We start from the raw sequence: 22,500 nt of genomic DNA on the forward strand, positions 1-22,500 counted from the left end.
AGATTGCCGGGTGTATTGTGGGCGGAGATTGCCGGTTAATTGTGGGCGTGGTTAATGCAGAAGAGCGACGTTTCTTGTGCTGAATCGTTTTCACGCCGGAAGTTGATTTTCTGAGCAGGAAGTGATAATCTTCCTGTTCCGTTAGTTGTTGATGCGCAGCGTTGTAACTCTCGTTCTTCATTGTTGCAGCGCGGCGACATTGCGCTGTTATATCATTGGCTATTCTGTCCTGTGTCTTCTGTCACACTTATGGCCGCGTACGTCCCTTTGATCTGAGGGCTATAAATAGAAATTTGTCCAACGTCACAACTCTTCCCATCATGCATGCTAATTCACTGTGTCTACATTTAAATTTTATAACTGCAAAATTGTTTCATCATTCTTAACCGAGAATTTTACTGCCCCCAGCCGCGCGATATCAAAGTATTCGCTTCTTGTTTATTTATTTTTTTCGCTTCCATTATTCAATTTTCTTTTCTTTTCTTTTTTTGTCTCCGTTTTCAATTTTTAAAATATTTTTCAATAATTAAATGCTTCCATTATTTATTTATTTTATGTGGTCTTGGTGTCCTTGTTGTCCCGCTTTATAGAAAACGTTTGTTTCCATTATGAGGCAGAATTTCAAGTGCAACCATTTGGCTAATATTATGAGTTGGCTGCACCGGGAACTATCAGCGATGATCTCCGATCGCAGCCCGCTAGATAACTACTTGTCATTAATGTTATTATGATTTGATCATTGCTTCGTTTAGTTGCAGTTCATTATTTGTGTTTGGTGACAAGGGATCGAGGCCTGATGGTTTGCTTGCTCATCACACAGCTTTGAGACAGCTGAGCCCGTGAGAGGGCACTGCAGTGCTGTCACCTTTGAACACAACACGTGCCTTTGGCAACAAACCTTTGTTTGATTCCATTTGGGGTCTTTTTGTTGATGACATACACTTGGGAAAGTTGAATTGGGGAAAGGGAAGCTAAGTGAGGATAACAGAAGAATGTCGAGGTGAAGAGCGAGGACCGGCGAGAGAAGGGAAAGAAGCTTGGTCGGAAAATGGAGTAAGTGGAGTGGAAGGGGCATGTAAGGAGCATTTGGAATTGGTAGGGGGGTGGGGGGTGGGTGAAAATAATTCTCCATTTGCAAATTAAATAAAAATATGGTCCCTTTTGATGTCGATGCAAAAATAATTAAAAAGAACAGTGTAGATCGCACTTATAAGTATGAAGAGTTGAACAAAACAACTTGAAGCATTATGGGAATTTTTTGCAAGCTGGTTCTTTCCAGAAGAAAAATACTGCACCTGCATTAGCTCATGTAAGTCCTGGCATCGATGCAGGTAGCTTATCAGAAACATGTAAATAAAATAACTCAATCGTACAGGTATTGGAACTCATGTAAGAGCAGAAGAACACAATGCAGAGTGTCAACAAACACAAAATGAGGTGAAGGGAAAATGGTGGAACAATAACTTTTGGATGCACCGTGACACAAAGGAGGGCAGGAGGGGGGTATGTGGGTGAAAAGTGGGAACATGGTCCCATCGGGTGTTGTGAAGCTTAGCGGAAGCAATGGGAGGGAGCATGAGGTGGCAGTGAGCTTGAAACCTTGGAGGAAAGAATGGTATTCAGCAAACTTGAAATCCTGAACGAAAGAACAATCAGCAGCAGACGTGAAATCATGGAGGGAAAAACTGTGTGCAGCATGCTTGAAATTTGGGAGGAAAGAACAAACAATGGGCAGCTGGGTGGGAAGACCAGTGGGTAGCAGACTTTAAATACTGGAGGAATGAACAGTGGGCGGCAGACTTGAAATTCTGAAGGAAAGAACAGTGAGCAACAGATGTGAAATAATGGATGGACGTAAAGTGGGCAGCAAACCTGAAATTTTGGAGGAAAGAACAGTGGGTGGCTGGAAGGCAAGGACAGTGGGCAGCAGATGAAGTCTTGGGGGTAAGAACTATGAGCAGCAGACTTGATCTCATGGAGGGAAGAATGGTGGGTGACTAGCATATTTGAAATCCAAGTGGGAATAACTTGAAGCAAAAGACACGAGAAGACTTTTGGCAAAACCCATGACGGAGTTTTAAAGCACATTTGTCGGTCAGAGCAATTATGGTAATGGAAAATGCATGACTTGCACATCATTCAACTATTTCCATGAAAATAATAAACTTATGCCACTAGCGCTATCTGGCCGAGCAATACAGTATCTCAGCCAAAAGTCATTCAATATTTTCGCATCGTTTGAGGAGAAGGGTCAGCGTAGAGTTTTGCTTTCTTTAATTCCAGCAATGTTCATATCTGACGTGTTGTCAGGCCAAGCCAATTAATCACCCGCCCTGCACATCGCCTTCACTGAGTGCTGCAATTAATCAGGCCTTGGCCCTAATTTCATTAACATTCTTTCTCGAAACTTGATAGCGACCAATGTTAATTCGCCGGTGCCAAACTGATTGCGGAAACGAGGCGAGGGTGCGCTCGCCACGAAACACGTGTGGCGAGACAATGCGCCATTCTGCGGTGGGTTTTTAATTGGTTTCACTGATAAATTGCTTGTCAGCTCGCGAGGATTATCTAATTGCGGTGTGTGCGAAGAATGGAAAATTCAGTTGGTGATACAAGGAAAGCCTTTGGGGAATTAGGGATACAGAAAATTGGAGCTTCATGCTGTGACAAGCACCTTGTGTATATATACAAGGAGCTCAGGACCCACACGAGCCTTTAATTCCTCAGTGCTTTTGAAAGGATTCAACCCCAAAAGTTTTGACCCAAGGCAGAGATGGTCAAGCCTCCAATTATTGCAGAATCCCTTGCAAAGTCGTGTAACGCAATTAGTCGAGGAGCAATTGCGCCTAATGATTTTACGTGACGGTGGGAAAACGCTGTAGGTTCCCCACATGATGTGCTGTAGTCGAGACCTTCGTGTCGTTGGCAGGTGGAAGCATTTGCTCTTGCTTCGGTGAAAGTACATGATGTATTGCAATTCTTCGTGGTGTTTTTTTTTTGGAGAATAACCTTTTAAAAAATGATTTTAAGTCACAACAATTTAAATTGAACATCTTTTTCGCAGAAAGGAACATACATTAATTGGTATGCACAACAAAAATGCAATTTAAATTGCTCTTGTAAAATTGCCTGCTGATAAAATTAATGGTAAACCCGAGGGACTCCAGTTGGTTATTTCTTATTCTTCCTGTTATTTTTTTTATTTTATTTTTTTTGTGAATACAATCTTGTAACTGTGGTACAATTTACATTAATTTGTAATTGTACATTTGTATGTTTTTCAGATGCCCCCATTTATTACCCTGTAGTTAATGCGCCAATTTCATTAGTATGTTTCATTAAACATTTGTTGCTTTATCAATTTGTTCCTGAGAGCTTCCCTCATTCTTCAAATCTGTTTCTGCAAATGGCAAAATATTGGAACTGTATCACAATACCTCGGCGTAAAATACGTGCGTTCGTCGTATATAATCGGGTAGTTATTGTACAAATGCGCATCCGACTATAGATTTATGGATCAGGAAGAAATTATTGCTCGGTCCCAAAATGCACAGCAGCTCTGTCATAAAAAATGCTTCCTTAATAGATGTATCACTTCCTCCACCTTCACATTTATCAACAACAACAACAACAACAACAACAACAACAAAAAAGGTGTAATCCTTTGTACATGCTTGAAGAGACTATATGAGAGCATTATCAAAGAGCATCGCTTCGGGTGTGTTTGACTTTGAGACGGATGTCGATGAAGAGCCCTTTCAGTGAGGTTTTCTGCTTCGGACGTCGATCGATCTATAGCTGGGGGGACTTGATGATTGTCTTTTGGTGTGTTCTCCACTTTGTCGGTTCAAAGTCCAAAGTGCGCAGCTGTCAGAAGGCAAACGGCGGAGAGTGATGGTTATACAAACTTGGCGCTGGATCTTTAAACAAAATTGCTACCAGACCCCAAAAGCGTTCAAAGATGTGCCGGCACAGGGCTAAAAAGCCGGGGCTCACCTCTAGGGCGGTAAGCTCCGGTTTCAGATCTCAAGGTAAGGCTGTAATTGCAAAATGGAGCAATTAACAAATTATTGACCCTCTGACAAACCCAGACCGACACTCCATGGGGAACAAATTGTTAAAAAATATTTTGAGCATTGCCAAGCGGTCTCGGTGAGTGATGTAATTTCAGTAAAACCTTTGTGCTATATCGTCCCACCATTTTTCTTGAGGACTGCTTTCAGAAGAGACATATACATGGGATCAAATAACACGTTCAGACACAGAAATGTACAAGCACCCTTGTTGAACCGTGGTGTTTTAAAAACGTGTGATTGAATCGGTCCACAGGGTTTTATTCAAGGAGCTGTTCGAGGATGTGGACCGTATGATGCGAAAGTAGTTTTGATCGTCGGCTCAAACAAGACTTTCTCCACTCTAGTTCATTCATAGTTATCTTGACTACATCAAGACCATATACCATTCCCCCACCCCCGCCCCCTCTTAAACAGGCTCACAGAATTGCATGGTGTCGCTCAGGGCGAAAAATAAATCTCTGCACTTTGTTGAAGGAAGAGCAAGATCATTCAACTGCAAACGGATTACATAGCGAGGGGGAAGACACGGTGCGATGATCTGTCCACCATTGAAAGTCCTGTTGCCTTTTTGCTTCGGGGCATTTTCCAAGTTCTCCACCTGGGTATTCCTGAATTTCTGAACAGGGTGTTAGTTATGAATTCAATAAGGTCCAAGTCGAGGAGCCGTCACTCATTGCTTTCCTTTCATGACACACTCTTTCTTTCTTTTTTTTTCAACAAATTAAACGTGAAGTTAATTCTACTCCTACCTCTCCACCTCGCTTTGTTGTTTTTGTTCTCATCTTGATTCCAACTCCCCCCTCCCTCATTCTCACACTCCTACCGGCTCACCATAAACACAACCCTCTTCCACACGCGACAGAAAGTCCACTTGTGAGTTTTGGCATAGAGGCCAAAAAGGCAGCGGACATTCCTCAAGGTTATCATTGTCGAGCGAAACATGCGGAACACTTTGTACCTAACATTTATTATTACGTCACTGGCACGATGGATTTCCAAGAACGTTTGAAGCACGTCGATTGCCAAGAACACGGTCACAGGTAAAACGTCCTCCCTTGTAACTTCACGGCTTTCCGTTTTGCCTATGATGAGTTCAGCATATGGAGGGTTAATATTTGTTGGCTGTCCTGATTACCTGTCACATCTATTGCTGGTGACAGATGAAAATTATGCCTCCTTCCTGCTTATGCAGCCAATCAGGCTGCTCGCGCAATAAACACTGACCTTTTCCAACTTAATTGTTTGGAAAAGGGCATCTCGAAAACGGTTTTCGAGTCGTGAATCTGGCACGTGTGCGATAGATTTCTACTCTGTTGTAGCAACTAATTAAGAAACAGTTTCTCCCTCTATTCTCTGTTATTAAGAACTACAAACATCGTCAAAGTATTGTTTTTCTCGATGAACCAATCAAGGGCGTATTTACGGCTGCAGTGTTATTGACAAAAACAAAGGGGTCACTTTTAATCTGTTTGTCTTGATTGTACCTTAATCATGTTGTAATAACATACTGATTAAACGCGTTTGTCAGTCGCTCAGCCAAAAGGGAATCCGACGATGCCATTTCCATTGCAGAGTTTTTTTGCATCATGCTTGGCTGTACTGCATAATAGCTTTTTGAATAATGACCGGCTTTAGAGGCTGCTAACATAAGGCTCAGCAGATGCCTGATGTCAACCACTGAGATTGCAAATTTCACATCTTTTTAAAATTCTGCCCCGTTTCCTAGGAACCAAGGGAGAGAGGCAGAGAGGGGAAAAAAATCTCACATTTCGAAGACGACTTTACTAAATCCACAATTTATCTCTCTCTCTCTCTCTCTCTCTCTCTCTCTCTCTCTCTCTCTCTCTCTCTCTCTCTCTCTCTCTCTCTCTCTCTCTCTCTCTCTGTCTCTGTCTCTGTCTCTGTCTCTGTCTCTGTCTCTGTCTCTGTCTCTGTCTCTGTCTCTGTCTCTGTCTCTGTCTCTGTCTCTCTGTCTGTCTCTCTGTCTCTCTCTCTGTCTCTCTCTCTCTGTCTCTCTCTCTGTCTCTCTCTCTCTGTCTGTCTCTCTCTGTCTCTCTCTCTCTCTCTCTCTCTCTCTCTCTCTCTCTCTCTCTCTCTCTCTCTCTCTCTGTCTCTGTCTCTGTCTCTGTCTCTGTCTCTGTCTCTGTCTCTGTCTCTGTCTCTGTCTCTGTCTCTCGCTCTCTGTCTCTGTCTCTGTGTCTCTCTCTCTCTCTGTCTGTCTCTCTCTCTCTCTCTCTCTCTCTCTCTCTCTCTCTCTCTGTCTGTCTCTCTGTGTCTCTCTTTCTCTCTTTCTCTCTATCCCTCTATCGCTCTATGCCTCTATCCCTCTAAGTCTCTCTCTCTCTCTCTCTCTCTCTCTCTCTCTCTCTCTCTCTCTCTCTCTCTCTCTCTCTCTCTCTCTCTCTCTCTCTCTCTATCTATCCCTCTATCTCTCTCTCTCTCTCTCTCTCTCTCTCTCTCTCTCTCTCTCTCTCTCTCTCTCTCTCTCTCTCTCTCTCTCGCGCTCTCTCGCTCTCTCGCTCTCTCTTTCTCTCTTTCTCTCTTTCTCTCGCTCTCTCTTTCTCTCCTCTCTCTCTCATTTCAATAACACGAACAAGATACGCACATTTGTTTGTTACTCTTCTCTGTACCCCTCTCCAGGAAGGTGCATATTATGTCTGTTGATCTTGATTGCAATCTTGCACTGCAAAGCACTTGTATTTCACCCACTGCCATTCCCAGGACAATTTTAAGTGAAAATTCAATGAGCGTTCGGAGATTCAGTCTCCATCAGGACGAGGCAGCCGACGACAGGTGTGACCCACAAAAAAACCCCATTTCCACATACCGGTTCAATCCTTACCCTCTGAGCTGAGGAACAACTGCCTTGCCCAACGGCAGCAGAAACAATTTCGCCAACCGTTTGTTTTTCTTTCTCGGTTTATACTCCCTGCTCTCTAGCCGTGACGAGGTCCAGAGGTTAACGAAAAATGCAAATGTATTGCATCGGCTTAATGAGATATTTTGACTTCGCGGATGAAATGTACTTAATTATTCCAGCACATCCAAAGATGAAGAAAAGTAACTGAGATACGAAAATGGCTGAGAAGGCCAGGACTGTTTTCTCCTTCTCAATTAGGCTCCAAATGAGATTTGGTGATAGCGTGGAAATGAAGTGTCAGCGCCCTGTCCAGTGAGTATTAAGCAGGGCGTCCCGCGCCTGTCGCAGATAATTAAGCAGAAAGTACCTTTGTGCGAGAAAGGCATTGATGCTTGCGCCACAAAGCCGAGAGAAATGCTTCCCTGCAAATGCCCCATGGCGGCAGCGAGCACATTTTCAGAAACACTGAACGCCTTTGCTTTAAAAGCTGCACTTTTTTTAATGAGTTTGCGGCCGAGCGCAAAACAATCATTTTACGAGGACGTGCCATGGCAGAACTGTGCATATCGCATTGACGTGTAAGGCAGTGACAAAATTACATTCTACAAGCCTTGCAACACCAGGTGTGTGTTTGTGTGTGTGTGTTTGTGTGTGTGTGTGTGTGTGTGTGTGTGTGTGTGTGTGTGTGTGTGTGTGTGTGTGTGTGTGTGTGTGTGTGTGTGTGTGTGTGTGTGTGTGTGTGTGTGTGTGTGTGTGTGTGTGTGTGTGTGTGTGTGTGTGTGTAGGTATGTAGCACCGTCAAGTCTCCGACTTCTCGTCAAGTCTTCTCCGACTGCCGGTGACTGTTCATGATCCGATTTCTCCAAACATCCCTGCACTGCTTCCTGAAACTCTGGCAGAGAGAGCTTGGTTGCAGCTTTCACCCCATCCATCCAGCAGGTACAATGTTTGCCTCTTCCTCTCTTCCCTCAACCACACCCAGCATTGTTGACTGCTCAAGATTTTTCATTTTCTGCACACATGATGTGTCCAAATTATGACGGTTTCTGTTTTCGCATCAGCGCTTCTGATGTACATGGTGATCTAATTTCTACAAACACCGATTTGTTTGTTCTTCTTGCTGTCGGTCCACGTTATTTTTAACATTAACCTCCCAAAGCACATTTGAAAACTATCAACCATCTTTCTTTCTTTTATTTTTCATTCTTCATGATTCACATCCACACATTGGAACTGGAAATACCAGAACATCCAGCAACCTCCTCTTGGTTTGTTTTGTCACATCTTTGTCTTTCCAGATCTCCATCAATCCTGACATTGTTGTTCTCCCCAACACTAATCATCTGTTAATTTCTCCTCCACATTCTCCACTCAATTCAATATTAGAACTCAGGAAGATAAAACTTTCCACTATTTCTACCTGATCGTCTGCCAATCTGAACACGTCGATCTTCTCGGTGGACAAGATTTTAATAGTTCTTAGGTTGAAATAAAGAAAATGTTTTTCACTTTCATTCTTCACTGTCTGCAGCAGTTTCATCGAGTCCTCTTTACGTTCTGCCAACAGAGCAGGATCGTCAGCTTACCTTGGGTTGGTGTTAAATCTTCCTCCAATCCTGACTCCAACCTCTGTCATCCAAGTTTGATTTCCTCATGATCTACTCGCTATATGGATTGAGCAAGTGAGGGCAAATAATGTACCCATGTCTAACCCCTTTTCCAATATGGGACTTTCAAAATGACATAATCCTCTCCAGAATGCTTTGTGTGCGTGCACAGAAACCGCTAGAAACAACAGTCTTTGGGGGCATGTCAATGTATGTTACAGCTGCCCGTATTGCAAACTCCTGACGATGTGGTCCGGTGCAAGGCCCGAACTGTGAACAAGGCCCGAACCGAACAGTGTGGTCCAGTGCAAAGCCTGAACTGCACCACGAAGGTTAACGGGATTCCCCAGCGGAGCACCACGGCCAAAACACCAATCGTGATGAGGAACAGTCACCATGCTTGCCTGGAATTGCCCCTGCACGGTAACCCCATGCCCACACAGACACGGAGGACAGAACAACATAATGGCGTAACCACTTTTTTTCATCTTTTTCTTTCGTTTTCACGCTTATCCATCTACTATCATTCTCAGTGTTATGTATAACGAAAGTAGGTGACAGTAACTGGTAACAAACATTGGGGAAGAGTACATAAGCTTAAACAAAAATACTTAAATGGTTACTGAACATGTGGGAGGTCACAGAAATCTTGCACTCATAGTCAGGTATGCTGAGACCATCACCGGGTAAACTGCCCTCCGGTTTCGGGGATTATTCTGCCCCATGACAGTATTTATGCCAGCATTGTGACAACAATATGGTTATAAGCATGCAAAATATAATCCTTGAAGTGTTTGGACTGGTAGCGCAGGTGGTTGGAGCGTCTTAGTGTACAGCCAGTTGGGGAGACCGTTGGATGATCCTCACAGGTGTCACGGATGGTCTCAATAGATTGGGAGCAATCAGGTCCATGGGTGTTAAGTTTTGGTGATGTACCAGAACGAGGATCTAGTACTTGGCTGATAGGGATTGGAGAGGATCCAGCACTGTTGGCGGGTGAAGACAACTCATAGGGGATGAATGGGGGATCTGGTGGTTTTGTTGCTGGTTGAAGGAAAACGTTCTCGGTATGCAGTGAACCACCATGCACCCGATTGCGAGGGAGTGGAAGCGTATCCTTCCGGTAGTCCAGGATTTTGTAGCATTCAGACTTTTTGACCTGATAAGCTGCACTCCTCAATTGGGACCTCACAAACTTGCGTATGTTGCACCAGGGTCCATCTGTGGCAGAGACGAGGTAGCAGTTTCTTGCACATGACTTGTTGCGGTCGGAGTACAAATAGACCAAATCGCCGACTTCCACTGACACATTGGCCTCGAAAGACCCCATGGGTGCCTTAGACTTCTCACTATGGGGGTGGTTTATGGAACGAAGGTGGTGTTGAGCTTGTATCATTTGTAGGTCTGAGAAAGGTATTTGCAGATTGGTGAAATGATCCCGCTGGCACCACATCTCTCGGGCTGAGAGGCCCCATGCACAAATTCGTGAATTCATACTTGCAGTGGCCAGTGCGAGGGTTGGTGGGGTTACTGATCCTCCCATTGGCTCCTGTCGTAGGAGTTCGTCTTCACATTCACAGTCTTCACTGGGGGGTCTCCAGTGGACTGCTTGATAATGGTGTGGGGTGCGCTGCGCAATGCAGCACACTGGTGGCACCTCGGGGTTACTTGGTCGATTGCTCTGTCCAAGTCAAGAGCGTAAAAATAGCGGTGAATCACGGATCTGAGTTGATGGCGACTCGGATGATTCAGTTGAATGTGTGATGCTGTAAATAAGCCATTGACCACCTGACGTGGGACAATGATGCACTCACATGCCGAGGACAAGGTCTTGTCCCGACAGACTACAACTAGACCATCATTGGAAACTGAAGCGACCTGGAGGTATCGCTTGACGTCCTTGATGTTGGTTGCTTTCTTTGATGGGCGGGTGCCCTGAACCAAGTGGGCATGAGTCCACCTTAGGTCTGCGCACTCTGCCTGGACTGCCTTCCAAGCAGTTCTGTTGGTAAAGAGCAGTTTAATACAGCCAGAAATGATGTCTTGGGCTGACACATGCAGGACTACGGCCTCCTCCTCGCATCTTATGAAGGTACAAATTTGACAGGAGGTGTCGGTACAGCCTGATGCATTGCGGCTGGCAAAATCAGATGGGGCGTTGGCGGATCCTGTGAGGTGCCGTACGGTCGCCTGATAACGACTGACGATTGACAAGAATGTGGATATACGAGGACTTCCTGAAAACTCACCACGCCAGAGCTTCTTATAAGCTTGTACGCATGGCTTGCTTTCGGTGAGGATGGATGCATGACGTTTCGACTGGATAATGAAAGGACTGAAGTGTTTTACCGATGCAGTGATGGAAAGGGCCTCCACCTCACATGGCAACCAGGTCGGTTGGTGCCTGCGTAACTTCGCGCTAAAGAAACCCGCAAGGTGAGGTCTACCATTGCGCGTGATGTACAGAGTCGATCTGATACTGTGTTTTTTTTTTTACGGAACCATCTGCCACAATCCAAAGCTGATCACTAGGACGAGGAAGAGTAACTGTATTGGTCGAAGTGAGAGCGCTTTGGGCTCTTTGGAAGGCAGCATGTAACTCATCAGTCCACACAACTCTATCCAGTGATTGGCATCCGGCCACAGCATCATCCATGGGGGATAAGAGAGTGGAGCAGTTGGGGATAACATGAGCGAGAACCTTATCTGACCCGACAAAGGATCTCATTCCCCTGACCTTCTCAGGAGCTGAACAAGTGGAGAGTGTAGCCACACGATGTGGGCTGGCCTGGATTGTACCGCAAGACCAGATCCATCCTAAGATGGTGGTGCTCTTCGGACATATAATTGTTTTCGTAACAGAGAGGCCAAGTCGGCATTTATACAGAGCATGTAAAACCATTCTCCAGTTTTGGAGGAGCTCGTCTACTGTGTCCCCACCACAATTGAGGTCGTCAGCGAGTTTAGCGACGGTCGCCTTCTCTAAGAGATCACGAAGGACGCGACACATGAGTTCTTCGAGTGTTGGCTCTGATCCAGGCATTCCCATAGCAGATCTGGTATACACACGTATTCCACGGAAGGGTGTGGCTACACCGCAGTACTTCATTGACTGGCGGGATAATGGAATTTGGTAAAAGGTACTCATAAGGTCAGTAGTAATTAGATACTTCCACTGAGAAATTTTGCACATGATGGAATCTACGTTTGGCAGAAGAGAGGGTTGGGGCTTACTGGACCGGCCCACATCAGCAAAGGCCGTGACTAAGCGAAAACTGCCACTGGGCTTCTTGATCAAGAATGAGGGATTCAGATATTCCACAGTAATCCCCATGTCCTCAGGGCGAGCAAAGACTCCAAGTTTTTCCAGGTCATCAAATTTGTGTTGTAATTCACACAGCTTGTCATGCGCATATTGTGGTAGACGGCCTTTGCTTTGTGGAGGCTGAACAGGGCCCATGTTACAAACAGCCTCAAAGAGGTCTGCAGCACCATTGTAGCCTTGGAACACTGGATCAAACACTTCATCATACTCTTCAAGCAGGGCACAAAACTTTGATCGTTCATCGGGAGCGAACATGTTGTCAGAGTCGAGGGTCACAGTCATAGCGTGTCTTGAGGGTGATGTGAGTGTGCATTTTGCTTTGGGGGAGCTGGTCTCGGTATAACCACCTGGGTGTTCTTTGGTGTACTCAGGTATGTACACAGGGCAGACTTGGCAAAACTGCTCCTGACGTTTGAGAACTCGTGGTTCGTTGGTTAAAATGGGGATCCGAACCTTCCTGCTTATGCTACGGATGATACTGGGAGTGGGTCAGAACTCACTTGGTCACAGTGACCTTGCACTTGGGGCATCCGTGCGAGGTTCGAGTGCGAACACTGAGTCACTACTCAACATGTAATTTATGAGGACCATTTCGATAAACTCTCCGGGCTACAGAATAGTTGAGTGGGGTGGGGCACGTAGTCCATGAGCTCGGTGTACTGCATGGTGATCAAGGCTCCTTCCCTGAGACCCATACACGTACGTGGTGCCATCACCCAGGATAACTTGGTGCTTCGCAGGGCGGATTGAGATGTCATTAGACTCCATGAAAGGCATTCCCGCCAGTACCTCCACGTCAAGATTTTTGACAACCAGGCCCTCAAACTGAAATTCTCTTCCGTCACGTGTCAGTGTCAGTCTGGTCTCACCAACAATTTGAAGAGGGGATGATCCGTCAGCCTGACAAGCGGACTGCGCACTCTTCTGAATCTTGGCTCCTAAATTTCTTACAGTTGTCTCACGAATCAGGTTTCCCGTGGCACCGCTGTCAATGGTGACTCGGGTTGTGTGGTGACCGTGGAAGGTGTCAAGATACGGAGACTGGCGAATCTGGACACGTAGGGTAGTGGGCGGTTCTGTAAAATCTGTGTTACTAACTACCGTGTCCCCATGGGCACAAGTTATGCCTCCAGGCTCGTCGTCTGACTCTTCAGTTATGTCAGCCACTTGGCGTGCTCTTGCAATGTAGCGACGATCTCGTTCAGGGAGGAAAGGACATTCACTGAGGAAATGACTGTAATCAGTAAGGCGTACTTGTTTGCAGAGGGGACAGGACTTCGTGAGGTTGTTGGAACGAGGCCCCGAAAGGACTTGACGGGGTTTTGACGATGGGAATGATGCCGGGCGGGAGGCTTGTAATCGAGACGTTACAGTACGCAATGACTTTGCATCTTCAGCAGTGTGGAGCTCATCTAATAATGAGTTAAGCACCTGGGATATCTCCAGCTTTATGGAGGCTAAGGTGCGGGACCTGAGTTCGGTTCCATAGTGTTGTTTGACGAGTCCGGAGAGTCCACTGTGAACAAGACGAAGCCATGTGAGCACAACAAAGTTCTCCAGAGAGGGGGATAACTCCTCATCTTCAATGATCACCTGGTTGTGGTGGGAGATTCCAGCATCTCATCGAAGCAAGGTATCTTCCACAAACGCCATCAGGCGTTGGTATAAGTCTTCATGGCGCTTCTCGGGGTTATGGCGCATGGCTGTAAAGTCAATGAAATGTGCACCCATTGACTGGAATCCAAAATGTTGTCGAATCGACTGCCATATGTTGGCTACGGAAGTGGTTTCAGACTATGGTGTTATGGGACATCACAGGGCAGTAGTTTGCAATCTGACCCATCATAAGTTCCAGTACGGAGACTTTCTGTTGGGCAGTGTGACGCCGCTCAACAGGGATGCTCTCACCATCATCCAAAAGTCCACGAAGAGGGAATGCTCTGCTCTTCTTCTCTCAGGTGATGCCCTCAGTGAGGAAGGGAGCAAAATTGGGGTCGAGCGATAAAATATAAAGGAAATTGTCTCCAACATTCAAATGAGTTTACCGTTTCAATCTTGCTGAGTGGCCACTGCTTTGGTGCACGGTGTGTGATAGCCATTTTGGTGACGGGAACATTGCACAGACGATGTTTATGACACAGCTACAGAACGAGCTGGTTGGACGCTCACCTTCTTGTGAGGTGCGATTGGGGTTCAAAGATGGCTTTCGTAACAGTAACGTTCTGCCGATCGCCGTCTCCTGGATGATGAGTGCGTGGAATCGTATCCCGACGCTGCCACCACGCCAGAAAGGTTCACGGGATTCCCCAGCGGAGCACCACGGCCAAAACACCAATCTTGATGAGGTTGAAATCAACTTTAATATCAATCATCACACAACGCGCCTGACTGGGCCAAAACCATGCTTGCCCGGAATGGCCCCTGCACGGTAACCGCGTGCCCACGCAGACAAGGAGGACAGAACAACATAATGGTGCTGTGCTACCCAAACCCCCCCCGACGGATCGCTACCAGTGAATGGACTTTGAACCTTGTGGGAGTGCCTTCTGTGATGATGGAAGGCTTCGTGATTTATTTAATGGACATCTGCAACTGGAAAGACGATGCCGTGTGTCATTACCAACAAAGTTATAGCTACCAACCCTTCGACAAAGGACATCTTCACGACGTGGAAATGTACAAAGCTTGTGCCAGCCATTATTTACATGAGAGGCAGATGTATCAGGCAGAGTTCTCTGAAGGAGACAACTGTATCTGGTTTGGGTGCTTCTTAACACTGATGGGAAGGTTATTTCACGGGCTGGTGAATGCCCACATGAAGTTTTAAAATGATGGTATTTTATAGTAATCCTCTTTGGGGAGAAGAGGCTGGGGAGGCTGTGAGGCAGGTATAAATATATTGTTTGTTTTGGTTCTCGGGCCACAAGGAAAAGTACACTAGATTTTGCAACTATTGCTGAAAGGTTTGTGTCGTTGGTTGTTATCTCCATATGCGGGTTTCAGAAGGTGGAACGGAGCCCTCCCAGGTCTCAAGAGTATCCACCCCATTAGCGTGTGTGTGTGTGTGTGTGTGTGTGTGTGTGTGTGTGTGTGTGTGTGTGTGTGTGTGTGTGTGTGTGTGTGTGTGCGCGCGCACACGTGCGCGTGCGCGTGCGCAAGTTGCTGTTATTGACTTCCATCTCCACATGTGAGTGGGTTTCAGGAGGTGGATCAGAGACCTACAAGGGCTCAAAGTATCCACCTCCATTAGCATTTGTGTGTGTGTGTGTGTCATGTATAGTCGACAACAATAAATAGAGCTTGTGTGGCTGTAACTACTGTATGCCAGCAATATTCACTCACCCATTGGTTGTGGCACTGACCAATCAGTGTTGCCCATTTTTCCATTCACTCGTCAATTGTTCACAGCAATTCCAAGTGTTTGACCAACTTGAGATTTTATCAAGGCCCAAAGAGAGGGAATAGGCGACTGCGTGCCTGTCTGAAGGATGAGAGATGTCACAGCACAGGGTGGAGTCATCAGCAAATAGATAAAGAGGGTTTCCAGAGTCTAAGAGATAATTTATTATCAGGAATAGGGCTGGACCCAGAACACTGCGTTGGGGAACTCTCGCCTTGACAGGAAGAAAAGGTGAAATGATTCCATTGAGAGCCGCACCTTGGCTCGGAGAGTAGAGGAAGTCAGTAAGCCATGTGTGGAGTTGGGCTTGAATGCCATAAGCAGAGAGTTTGGATAGTAAGGCAGGATGCCAGACGATGGAAAGCTCGAGACATGTCTGGAAAAACTGCCCTGATTTCACCTTTGACATTGAGGGCCTCCATCCATTGTTGGGTGAGTAGAAGTAGCATGTCCAAGTTCGAGTGACCTAGTCTTCAACCAAATTGGTGATCTGAGATGAGGTTGTTGGAGAAAAGAAAGGATTTCATATCAACTGTGATGATAGATTCCATTGATGGACTCCTTGACCTTTTTTTTTTTTTGTTTGCTTTTTTGTTTACCGTGTCGAGGCTCGTATGAGAGTGAACACACAACGCACAGCAAGGGGGCATGAGACAAGAGGGGCGGGAGTGGGAGGGACAAAACAGTGGGGAACAGAAACATTAGGAGATCTGTGGAAGGGAGAGGGATGGGACGGGGAACATGGGGAAGAGAAGATGGACATTACGGGGACTTTCAGGAAGGAAAACAGGGGAATTTAAGGAAGTGGGCTTGGGTGGATTATTGGGGGTAGAAAAGATCGAGGATTTGGATGGGGGATGACAAGAGGTGGTGGTGAACAGCTGTTTTGAAAGCCTGGAGGGAAGAATGGGAAAGAATAGAGTGAGGGAGTTTATTCCAAAGGCGGGAAAAAAGAGGAATGAAAGAGTGAAGGTTAGCAGTGATTCGTGATTTTGGTAGTTTTACCAGAAGGGGGTTGTTGGCGGACCTTGAGCACCCTGTGGAAATGTGGTGGGGACAAATCGCAGAGAGAGCAGGGGGGCAAGGCTGGAGAGGAGATGGTAGAAGACAGAAAGACCACCGACCAACCTGCGGTGAATGAGTGAGAGGCCCAAAGACTCAGCTTCATTGCGGGAGATGCCGATGATCTTAAATGCCCTGGTTTCGACAGCGTGAAGCCGAGAAAGGTGGGAGGCAGGAGCACCAGCCCAGAGGGAAGAGCAATACTCCATCAGGCTACGGACAAAAGCTTTGTAAGTGGTCAGGAGCTCAGGAGGTCCGAGGAAGGACTTTGCACGACGGAGGATTTCCAGTCGGCGGCTGGCTTTGGAGGCGAGGTTGGAAATGTGACTTTCCCAGGAAAGGTCATGGCAGATAGTGAGACCCAGAAGCTTCAAAGAAAAGCTTCTTCCAGAGGATTGTTGAGAAAGTGGATGGGGGGGTTTTCTAAATGGTCCTTTCGAAGAGACATAGTGAGAGTGTGAGATTTGTCTGGATTGAAAGACATGTTCCACGTGTTGGACCAGTTTGTGATTTTATCCAGATCTGCAGTGAGCGAAGAAGCTGCTGCTTGCTGGTCTGAGAGATGACAGATGGTACGGCAGAGGGTGGAGTCATCAGCAAAGAGATATAGTGGATTTTCCAGAGAGTCGGAGAGATCATTGATGAAAACCAGAAAAAGAACAGGGCCCAGAATGCTACCTTGAGGAACTCCAGCCTGCACAGGAAGAGGGGATGAAAGAACTCCATTTAGGGCCACACATTGATTGTGACAGGAGAGGAAGTCTGCGAGCCATGAGTGGAGATGGCCTTGGATACCATGGGAAGAGAGTTTGATGAGCAGGGCAGGGTGACAGACTGTGTCAAAAGCACGTGATATGTCCAGAGATATGGCTCGGATTTAATGTCCGACATTGAGGACCTCCATCCATTGATCGCAGAGCAGAAGCAGCATATCCAGGATAGAGTGACCTGGTCTGAAACCAAATTGATGATCGGAAATCAAACCATTGGAGAAGAGGAAGGATTTCATGTCTGAAGCGATGATGGATTCCATAACTTTGCTGATGATTGGGAGAAGGCTGATTGGTCTGTAGTTGCAGGGATCTGTTTTTGCACTTTTTTTTGCAGGGCAGTGATGTTTGCAGATTTCCAAGCAGATGGCAGATGACCTTGAGCAAATGAGAGGGTGAATAGAACAGAGAGAGGGTGAGCAAGAGCAGAACAGAAGAGCAGGCTTTGAGGACACGTGGGCTGATGCCATCTGGACCGGTTGCAGAATCTGAGTCGAGGTTTGAAGGCAAGCTCTCCACCTTGTCAGGAGAAAAGGATACAGAGCCCAGGGACAGTTGGGTGCGACTGGGTAAGGTGGGTAGAGAAAGTGATGGGTTTTGGAAACAAGATTTAGCTACAAACACCGAGTTTAGACATTCAGCTTTTTCACGTGCGGTATCAGCAGTGCGGCCATTTGAGGTAAGGGAGGGGATGGAGGGGGAACATACACCAGAAACAGATTTGATTAAACGCCACAAGGATTTTGAGGAGGGAGAGAGGTTTGAGAGTTCAGAATTGAGATGAGAAAGATGTTGTTTTCTGGCTCTCCTGAGGGTAGATACACACTTGTTCGGAGCTTTGTGGAAGGAACTGAGATTGCCCTCAGTTGGGTTTGCTTTCCATGAGGCAAAGGCGAGTTGTTTCAGGACAACTGCCTCGCCACAAGCTTCAGTGAACCAAGAGTGGGAGGAAGGGTAGGACAACTGAAGACGAGAGGGGATAAATCTGTGCATGAGGGAGAGCAAGTTTCTTTGAAAGAATTCCCAGGATGAGTTGATGTTTGAGAAAGTAGTGATAGGAGACCAGTCTGTAAGTTTCATGGCTGCTTGGAGACCCTGCCAGTCGGCTTGAATGAAATGCCAGACTCGACGGCGGTGAGGTGGTTCTCTGATAACAGCCAGAGAGATGTCCACTTTTACAAGGACGTGGTCAGAAGAACTGATTGGAACGGAGGAAGAGCAGCAGATATTTTCAGGGAAATTTGTCAAAATCAGCTTGAGAAGAGATGGAGTACCATTGGTTGTGATCCGGGTTGGGAAGTTGACTGATTGAGTCAGTCCCAATGAGTCGCAGAAAGATTTTGCTGAGGTGCCATGACAGGTGAGAGAGGTACCCACACCTAGCCAACTGGCATGATGACAATTGAAGTCACCACATAAGAGAAAGAGAGAGTTTGGATGAGAAGATAGAAGATGGTCCATGTTTTCGGAGAGTGAGGTGTAGATGGAGTCATCACTGTTCGGTGGCCGGTACAGTACACATATAAACATGAGGTGGGAGTGGAGGGGAAGCCGTAGCCAGAGGTATTCCTGAGGGTGTGGGGGAGTGAGGGCAGTGCAGGGAGAGTGAGGAATAGAGTCTTTGATGAAGAGAGCAACACCTCCACCAGGACGAGGCTCAGGTCTGTCATACCGGAGGAGGGAGTAACTGGAGAGAGATACTTGGGAGTCAGGCACGTCTTGGTGGAGGAAAGTTTCTGTTTGGCAGATTATTTCTGGTTTGACAGTGGCAGCCTGTATGGAAAGATCTGAAAGGTTTGAGCGAAGGCCCCAGATGTTTGAGGTCCACACTTTTAATGAGGAGGTAGGGGAGGAGGCTTTGGGTGCAGGGGGTGGGGGGGAGGGGAGGGTAGAACAAGGGACGGTGGGGGAGGTAAGGAGGGTTGTAGAAAGAGTGTGGGGGATTGCAGAATAGCTGGGGGAGGGGGCCGAATGAGGAGGAGAAAAGGCTCTGTGGTGCTGGGGGAGAGGGGGGACAAGAGAGGGGGAAGAAGGCAGTTGAGGATTTGAAGAGATGGAGGTGAGAGGGCAGTGGAAGGAGGCAGCTTCATGGATGAGAGGGGGGGCAACTTTGAGAAGGATGAGTGAGGGGGATGAAAGGTGGGAGAAAGGTGAGGGGGGAATTTTTGAGAGAGGTGAGAGGGAGGCTTGGAGGGAGAAGAGTGGGATGGTTGCTTTGAGAGTGAGAGTGAGAGTTTGTGGTGAGAGGGGTGAGTTGGCACTGAAGTTGGAAAAAAAGAATGGTTGATGGAAAGCGAACATCCATCGCAAACTGGGGTTTATTAAAGTTTTAGGGCAGAGATGCGATTTAACACAATTCTTGATGGATGCAATGAAGGCGAATTCAGAGAATGGAGAGAAGAAATGCTGTAATAGTTGGATTTTTTTGGCAAGGAATGAAGGAGAGGTCGAAATGAGAGCAGTCTGGTGAAATAGAAGAAGGATAGTGCATTATGATACAGTAAAGAGTACCACATGTGTGAGAGAGGAAGATGAAGCATTATAAGATCGTTTTTGTTATTATCCTTGACCTTGGTTCCTTTATGAAGCTTTCTTTGGCCGGAAGAGTATGGGGGTTAATATGCTGTTGCAGCTGCAGTCCATTCCGGTTACCCGCTTCGAGTCCCACTAGATGTGTCGAAACAACCGCGACCGCCAGCTAAGTTCACAGTCCGAGTAAGTTCCAAAGCCTGCTTGCCATGTTACACTACTCGGAGGGACCCTGGGATTAACCAGAGGAAGTGCTGATCAGCGCTCCTGACCTTTCCAATTCTGTTGAGCAACCGTTGGTTGCGAGCGTGGTCTAAGACCGGTTTGAGACGGTTCCCCGAACTATACTACTAAAACCAACATAAACCATCGAACGAGGCAACCAGAACTAGCAGAATCCAAGCCCGAGACCAGGTATATTTATTAAAAAAGTTAATGGCACGGGAGAAGAAATCACAAATATAATAAATCATGTAATCAACAAAATAATTCACCCATTTAACCCCTTTTCAATGCGCAACCTCAAACAGACAAAACGATGAAGGGGAAATTCCTAAACTATTCTTATCTTATGGCCGGCTCTTTCATTCATTTGACGAATACAGTGCAGGGAAATGCACAACAATGGCAGGAGGTTGTTTTCAAACCCTTTGGTGTCAAAGCCATGCAGGAGTTCTGAAACATATATTGGTGTGTCGGCAGCAGATTACCAGTGTCACAGCTCCTGCTCAATCAAGCATTACTTGGTGAAAACTCTGCTCTGTCGCAGCATTCATCAAAGTTGCTTGCCTGGCGCACACCACTCCAAGATCTTTTTTCTCTGGTATAGACACCTCAAAGCTCCTTCTCTCTGCCAATCTCAGGTATGTACGCCCTGAAGTTGGTTGTCAAAAGGTATGTACCCTTGGCCATCAATGCCTTTCTCATGTGCCACCTCGAGCAAAGACCCGCCGTCATGGTTTTTCCACGTCCTGCGGTGATTTTATAAATGTTTTTTCAACAACGCAGATTTGATTTGACATACATTCTGCTGTGGCATCGTGAGCTTTAAGGCTCATGCGTGTGTTTTGAAAGAAGTTTCAAACAAACAGCAGAGGAAAAGAACATAACAACACAGAGCCAGAGTTTTAAAGGGGGAAAAACAACAGTCGGGTAGGGGAAACAAACATCTTTCTGCACATACACAACACATCTATTGCAAGAATAGTACATCATGCTCATGTAATCAAATACTAAAATAACTATCGTTATACTAAACAGTTAAATCCCACTAAGTCATTCCCATAACACTACCCCCATCTTTCTCATTCAGCCTCTCCTGAGGCTGTGCTCAGAAGGGTGTGCAGCATTGCGATTTGACCCCACTTATAATACAGTACAACCCCGCTCCTTATTCTAAACCCAAAATGGATAAGATTTCAAAAACAGTTTATTCTTATGCTACTGCGTTACATCACTAAAGCGACTCACCCATCCACAATCACATACTTAAACGACGATATCTGGATGCAATTTAAACAACATGTGGCTGCGAAAGGGAAAGGAGGGGGGGCTGTACCAGGAGGGCCTCTTCTTCTTCTTTCTCGATTGAGTCCTTCAAGTTAAAGGTCTCTGGTCCCTTCTACCCAATATAAAACCACTTCCCCAACACACCGGAGTTCTTGAAAATTCCCAGGAGGGCCCAGAAAAATTACACAACAGAGTGTCTTCCTGGCCAATGTGGCCCATAACCAAGTCTTCTTGGTCTGAAGGGCTCAGAAGAAAGTCTTCTTGGCCGATGGGATCCATAAATAAGCCATCTTGGCCTGGAGGGCCCACAAAACGTCTTTAGCCATTATGGCCCACAAAAAATGGCAACGCAACAGGTAAGCAAATAATGGCTCAGCAGATGACACACCAGCGAGACTGGCAGGCAAGATGGCAAGGCTGACTGGCAAAGCAGCTGAGTGGCTGTAGATGGTATGGCTGGCAGGAGCATGTGGTGGTAGCAGGTAGACTGGCTGGCTTTAGCCCTAACCTATCTTATTCCTACCTGCCCCGCTAATCCCTCTCTTCTGTACTCGCTCATGCCCCCCTAAGTCCCTCCGAACTAATCTATCGCTCTTGGGGCCCACGAGTCCATAAGATAAGCTACGTATCTCCCTGGAGGAAGATCAAGACATGCATAGTGACAAACACGACGAGGTGGTGTGGCTCACAAGGCTCGCCAGTGGAGTAGCCTGATGGGGTGGGGGGGGGGTGCCTACTCCTACACTAACAATTTGGAACTCAATGGGTCCATGGAAAATGAAATTACCCTCCTCCATTTTACTCCGGCGGCCACAGACATCAACAATGGTGTGAAGGATGAGCATCTCTAACTATCCTAACAACATCAAAAACATTTCTCATTTAAATTTAAGCTCCTCTACTGTGGTGTTATATAACCAAATTTATATCAACGCCCCACGTGCTGGTGTTGAACCAAATTTGGGCCTTGTCCTCAAATTTTCTCTCCGTGCCTTTTCACAATTTTGTGACTGGGTCGTGTGGCTCCATCTGCAGACTACCGCCCAAATCAAATGCGGCATCCCTCACTACTGAGAGTTTCCCTCATCCCCTGAGCTACCCTCCTTGATTGTCGAGTTATGGGGGACCCTTCCTGCCCCTCTTCTCTGGAACTCGGACCACCCTGTACTCCCCCTTGTCTTCTATAACCTTCTCTAATCCTCAATATCTCCCATCATCAACCTGCCAACTTCAGTCTTCTACCTGTTAAATTGCCCACTAGGCCCTGGGGATTTCCCAAAGCGACCCTGCAGCTGTGGCCTCCATGCCCATTTGGGCTGTCTGTGCTACATGAACTGTGTACTCCGCATGAGCCATGCTCGA

At 46.5% G+C, this 22,500-nt stretch overlaps 1 long non-coding RNA gene across 1 annotated transcript in view; it reads left to right on the top strand.

Moving 5' to 3' along the window:
* LOC147014703 (uncharacterized) overlaps positions 1-22,500 on the top strand; it is a 103,606-nt gene that overhangs the window by 80,089 nt on the left and 1,017 nt on the right. The window contains exons 3-6 of the long non-coding RNA XR_015050865.1: positions 7,722-7,875; positions 8,504-8,618; positions 8,765-8,966; positions 20,332-22,500. The exon at positions 20,332-22,500 is cut by the window's right edge and continues 1,017 nt beyond it. This is a non-coding gene — a long non-coding RNA (uncharacterized LOC147014703). The remainder of the gene's footprint in view (positions 1-7,721; positions 7,876-8,503; positions 8,619-8,764; positions 8,967-20,331) is intronic.

This window comes from Eptatretus burgeri, chromosome 13 (genome assembly GCF_056783735.1).
Source record: "Eptatretus burgeri isolate ZD-2024b chromosome 13, Ebu_testis_v1, whole genome shotgun sequence".
Lineage (NCBI taxonomy): Eukaryota > Metazoa > Chordata > Myxini > Myxiniformes > Myxinidae > Eptatretus > Eptatretus burgeri.